The sequence below is a fragment of the Punica granatum genome, chromosome 1 (assembly GCF_007655135.1).
Source record: "Punica granatum isolate Tunisia-2019 chromosome 1, ASM765513v2, whole genome shotgun sequence".
In the NCBI taxonomy this organism is placed as follows: Eukaryota; Viridiplantae; Streptophyta; class Magnoliopsida; order Myrtales; family Lythraceae; genus Punica; species Punica granatum.
In genome coordinates, this window is record NC_045127.1 from 14,712,841 (window position 1) to 14,719,316 (window position 6,476).

Genomic DNA, 6,476 nt, shown 5'->3' on the forward strand with positions numbered 1-6,476 from the left:
AATTTTATTATGGGCCTTGGTTCAGGATTTTAATTACAATTAACGATGTGATATACTTGCACGTATATCTTGCTCTCATCATTCATCAGCTAGTTCATAGTTATTACGTAGACTATAATCAACCACGTCAATTCTGTACTGGTCCAGTCGTTTGACACTGATTCGAAAGTGTCAATATTATTTAATTTGAATAAGTTCGGCGCCGAGTTTATTTATCGGCTCCGACTGAATCTGTTTGGGGTGAAAATCCGCCTAGAAATTTATTGAAAATAACGATCTGACGCATTGCCAATGTGTTTAGTCACCCATTCGCTAGCTCATAATTTGACCTGGATAGATATACACATGTGAAAACATACAAAACAACAAACAATTTGATCAATTTCCCTGTTCTTCATGATGCTTACTGAAATTAGCACGTTGGTCTGGACATATTTAAAGTTTTCATGATCATGATGAACCAGAAAAATATAAAGATGCCATTTTTTGAAATAAAATAAAATTCACAGGGTATATACACTCTGAAATCAATTTCACGTAATATTCACCCCAAAAAAAAAAAAGAATTCACATAATGAACTTTTGACGAATTTTTCAAGAAACTGAGGACGTTCAGGGAAAGTAACTTATGCATTTGTTGTATATTTCATATATGAGGGCATTTGGTGTTAGAGAAAGTAGTTTATGCGGCACATGTTATATAATTCACAGGATGCGGCTCACCAATAGAGTTCCGCTTAATACTTCAGAGTCACTGCTATATATCGATTAAATACGCACTGATTAAGCCTTGCACAATTGATTATTCAATTATATTGCCACAGTTATAAATAGTTTGGCTCATGTTGGGGTTGTAAAAGGTTGTAATATTGTAGTTGGCGAAGACCGGTCGTTTGGACTTGTAAGCAGACCTTGAAGTTAGGCTCCTCAGAATCTATTTTACTAAGACAAAATGCAAAAGTAAAATTTAACAATCATGTCTATGTAAGAATATGTGCACCACCGAACCCAAAAGACTTAAATCGGTACCCATTGCAACTAGTGAAAAAGCTCCAATACTGAGTTGTGGATGCTTCTCTCTTTACAAACTAAGTTGTAGGTATCAGTGCTTTACGCAGTAACCTTTTATCAAATTTTTAACGGAGATAGATAAATAACATATATGTCAATACATAAATAAATAAATATAAAATAATAGTACTAAAATCATAGAGTAAATGTACTCCCCTCCCTTTAAATTTTGCTCAATAATATTCCACCCCATTTTCGAAGAAAATTGACTCTACCCCATGTTTAATAAAAGAATTAATATTTCACACCATTGACCTTATTGACTTAATAGAGAAAATTTGTTTGGTTATTAATCTTTACTTTATTTTTTCAATTTCGTCATGATCCATCGTTTCATTCACTATTATTCTAAAGGTGACACGAATAGCCCATATTAGATCATGCTCTTTGAATCACCATCAGATCTATTGATATACAAAATTTTTACGAATGAAAAAATTTAAAATTAAGAAAATATGCAAAAAGCAATATGTTCGAAATGTCAATGACCAATAAAGTTTTTTGTTGTCTACAGTATGGACATAATATTGATATCTTAAATTAGGACCTAAAATCCCAGTATTGTGGATGCAAGTCCTTAATTGAATCACACCACCACCCAAAGTTATAAAGAGTGAAGATAATAGTACATAACTTTGTTCGAGTGTTGGCGACCATTGCCGTGGAACACAAGCTACCATGCAATTTTTCATAAAAATAAAATAATTTTCGAAAATTAATAAATAAAAAAGGAAACATCAACAAGGAGTATGAAACGGATGGTACTGCCATTATCCTGGTGCTTCATGGGATCACTAGCTGACATGGACAGGGCTCAACCGCACCCCAACCTAGATCAATGTGAACTTTAAAGGACATTTGTAGTCATCAATCCTTAGGCATGCTCCCTATGGTGTTATCCTATTTTTAACTCTGTTCTAAAAATTTTCAAGAAAATATTATTCAGTAGTAGGCATAATCTCTCAGTGTCAAATGTAGTAGTTTTAGCTATTGATCTTAAGGAGTGGAGATCTTGCTGGCAAACGCCCTCGCTTTAGACAATTGGGAGCTTCAATGATTGTTGATGAGTTGTTCTATATTTTCTTTTCTATTTTCAAATATTTTTATTTTAAAAATAATATAAATTAATAGATTCATTGAAAATTTGAATCATAAGACCAAAATGGGTAAACTACATAATGTTTAAGATTAGAATAATACGAAAGAAAAAAGAATTAGTATGAAAGTGAAAAGCAAATAAAGATTGAGGACCAAAAGAAATTTATCTTATCAAGTCAACAAGATCAATGGGTTAGAGTGTATTTTGCCTAAAAATAAGTGCTCTGACCTGTACGTTACACGTGTTTGTTTTAATAGAAATATTCATAGCTTTTAAAAGCAAATATACTTTCATATTTTAAATTACAAATCTAATATAATAAATATTTTAAATAGTTTAGCGCAAGTTTTTTGTCAATTTTCCTATATAATTGTGTATATTTATTTAATCAATAATATTATTCAGATTCACTCACAAATAAGAAATGCAAGTACTTCAATTTAATTTTGAAAAGATTTTTATAATATTATATTGTTAATTCCTTATTTTCATTAATTAATTTTTTTTTACTTTTTTATGTAACCCTCATTTCTAAATTTAGAGTTTGTATTATATATTTCAGTGAAATCCTACGTATTATATGTAATTAAGTATTTTATTCAACACATATTGGAAATTTTTAATAAAATACAAACATACATCGAAAATATCACGTTTAGATATATAAATTTTATATTACATATTTTTTGAAATAGTGCTGTCAAAATCCTTATTTTTACATGATAAATTTGGTTTGTATATTATATGTGATTAATATTACATAAATAATCAGTAGTACTTTAGTTTTAATTTTGGAAATATAAAATTAATTTTGCATATTTTTTTGAAATATTCCAATAAGATTCCTTACTTTCACATGATAAATTTGATTTTTTATTTAGAAGTGGATATATTACATAAATAATATATCTTTAAGTAGTATTTTAATCTTATTTTTAGAGATTTTAATATTAATTTTTTATATTTTTAATTGTATTAATATAAGAACATTTATTGAGTAGCATTTATTATTACTCTAGTAAATTTTAGTAATATATAGAAGGGATAGAGTGTCATTAAGCAAAACCTCAAGTGGGAGTATATTTTACCCTAGACTATATATTCCACCGAGTATATATGATAAAAATATTACAAATTATAAATGATAGTAAAAGAAATAGAGATAATATTACAAATTATAAATGATAGTCAAAGAAATAGAAATCTTGATCGATGACATAAACGTATTTTAGTTTTATGGAAATGAATATTATATATGGTAAAAGATAATAAACCAATAATATATAGGTACACACGAAGGGTGGGCTATATCATGTACATGTTAGACTCTAAGAAAAACTATAATGAGTAGAACGATACGTATAAAATAGACTTTCATGTCTTCTATTTATAACTTATTTAACATGTTGAATTCGAAAACATATCACATATCCAAAGAATTTTTTCAAATTATCAAGAAAACTTTTATTTTTTAATAAAAATCTTTAGTTATATATTATTACATACAAAGTATATAGACACATATATGAGATACGTCAAATATAACACAAATGAGATGCAATAAAAGTTTATTTAACTGAAATTGAAAATTCAATTGACATGGAACTGAGTGTTTTGAGATATGACTCATATGGCACAATCATGTCTCGCGCATTGACTTTTATATATTACTAGGTTATCAACCCATGCGATGCGGTGAGTAAAAAACTGCGCTTCCATTTTTTCTTTCATTATAGTAGTTTGTGTAGTAACCAATATACATGAAATTAATGATAAAACTAATTTGTAAATTATGAACTCTCCATTTCTAGGAGATTATTTAAATTTTCAAAAAAATTATATTAATTATTGATATTCATACGGTATAAAAGCAAGCATTTCCAAGTTAATCTTAATTAAATTTTTTAATATGTCTAATTAGAAAATCATGATCACAATATAATAGGACTTAATTGGCTCACTAATTTTAAATGGACGAAATTTACTTGAAGTTGGGGTTCGAAATTCGTTAAAGCCATCTCGTGGTCATAATCTTACCCAAGTGAAAATTAGTCTCTGTCAGTATATGACCTTGTTTTTCATCAAAAAAGATAAGGAAATTTCTAATGACAAAAAAAAAAGAAGCTACTTAAATTAATGACAAATTGGAATAGACATTTTACTAATATGGATTGATGTTAGATAATTTGGCACTCGTTTCCATTAAGCAAAATCTTAGATGCGAGTCTTCTGATATGGAGAAATTCACAATCAAGTAAGTTTTATCATTTAGTAGACTGACTTCGTCTTACCTAGATTAATCAGATGTGTTGGACTTTCGAATATTTACCTAGATTTAATTGGATGTGTTGGACTCTCTTATATAAGGTGGTGCACATTGAAAAGAAATTTGTATAGTTAAATATAAATTAAGAAACTTTAAAAATAAAAATTAAAAGAAAGGAAAATTAAAAGGAAAATAAAAAAGAGAGAGAGGAGGTACACGTGTAGAAAACGACCCTAAGGGATGGACCAGTTTTTATTTATAGGGTAATAACCCTTGATTCACTGTAAGAATGAGCAAACAACAACTGTCCTAAATATAATTATCTTTTCAAGGGAACTCATTGTATAATAATAAATGCAATAAAGAAAATTAAATACGATTTCGAGTAATCATCTCAAGAAAAGAAACATGGATTGTTTCAAATGATTTGGCGCTTATTCTCTTTGAATAAGATCCTTGATTCGAGTATTGTGAATGGAAAAATTCATGATTAAGAGAGTTTATTACCCCCTAAGTGGGTTGGCTCAGTACAAATTGAATTAATTAAGCCCCATTGGGTTTCCATGGCATAAAATTAAAAAAAAAATACATGATGTAGTAGACAATAATATGACTGCTTACTACATATTCATATGATCATTTAGAATTTATATATCATAAATAATCATAGATCGAAGAAAATAAATGAAAATAATAACGCAAATATGAGATAAAAAGCAAATTGACTGACCTATTATAATTTGCTCTTAAATTAAGTGATAATATGATATGATATTCATATGAGATATTAATAATTATTTTTAAAATATATTTTGGATATTTAAAATTAGAAAGTGAAGAAATCATATTTTTCTATTTCTTACGCATGTTGCAACAACCAAATTCTGCATATTTACATCTGCAACTACTCCCTTAAACATACAATTTTTTTGCCTACGAATCGATTTGAGGACTTGTTAGCCCAGTTTGTTTAGGCTTGCATGCCTTTTAGTTTTTTCAACTTGATCATGAAAAAATAATAAAATCTTGAGACTGAAAATGAAAAGAAACCAATGTAAAACGAAATGAGAAAATTTTAAAAGTATGACATATAAGAATATATCTGTAGATTTATATAAAAAGAACTTTATCATTTTAATCAGTTTACCCTTTAGATAAAATACTTAAAAGAAATGTGAAATAGAAAACAAAAGATGAAAGTGGGGTGGATTAAGTTTCAATTCGTACTTATATTTGAAATAAATAAAAAGTCTTCCTTATTCCTATCACACTGCGAATCTCTGTAAAATAGAGAGGCTTCTCTTTTTCCATCGAGTGTGATTTCTCGTGAAAAATAATACATATACATAATTATTTTGAATTTTATTTTTTTTAAAGAAAGTGACGGAAACTTAATGACATGATACTTGGTCTCCTCGGAAACACATATCCCTTTTCATTGTATCAACAGAGAATATTATAAAGCCATATATATATATATATTATGATAACTAAGGTTGTATGATTTAAGAAGGATAAAAATGAATTGTTTTAAAGTTTATTGAAAAAAAAAATTGGAAATAAAAGAACTTGGTGATGGTTGAATGAAAAATGAAAAATTTGGGACATGTGGCAATCTAATGAAGTCATGGAACAATTTTTAGTATATTGTTTGTTATGTTACTGTTATATTATATACAGGAGATTATTAATCATCATAAAATCAAAACAAAAAAAAGGTAAATTTTTGATAGCTTGACACTTGGCTACGGAAGGAAGGGAGGAGTACTACTGTCTATCTCTGTGTCACAGCTCACAACATAACATAATCCGAGCTGGAATCCTCCCTTAATTAGTTAGTCGGTTTTCATTTTTCATTTTCCTTGTTTCCTCTATTCGTGTCGTATAACTATAATAAGATATTATACTTATATTCAGCCAAAAAAAAAGATATTCTAACTATAATTCTTCCTATAATTGATAATGAACTTTTTTTTCCTTTAAATTCGAAAGTACTACTATTCAGCAACTGAAAGTTTGGCCCAAAATTTTACACTTGAA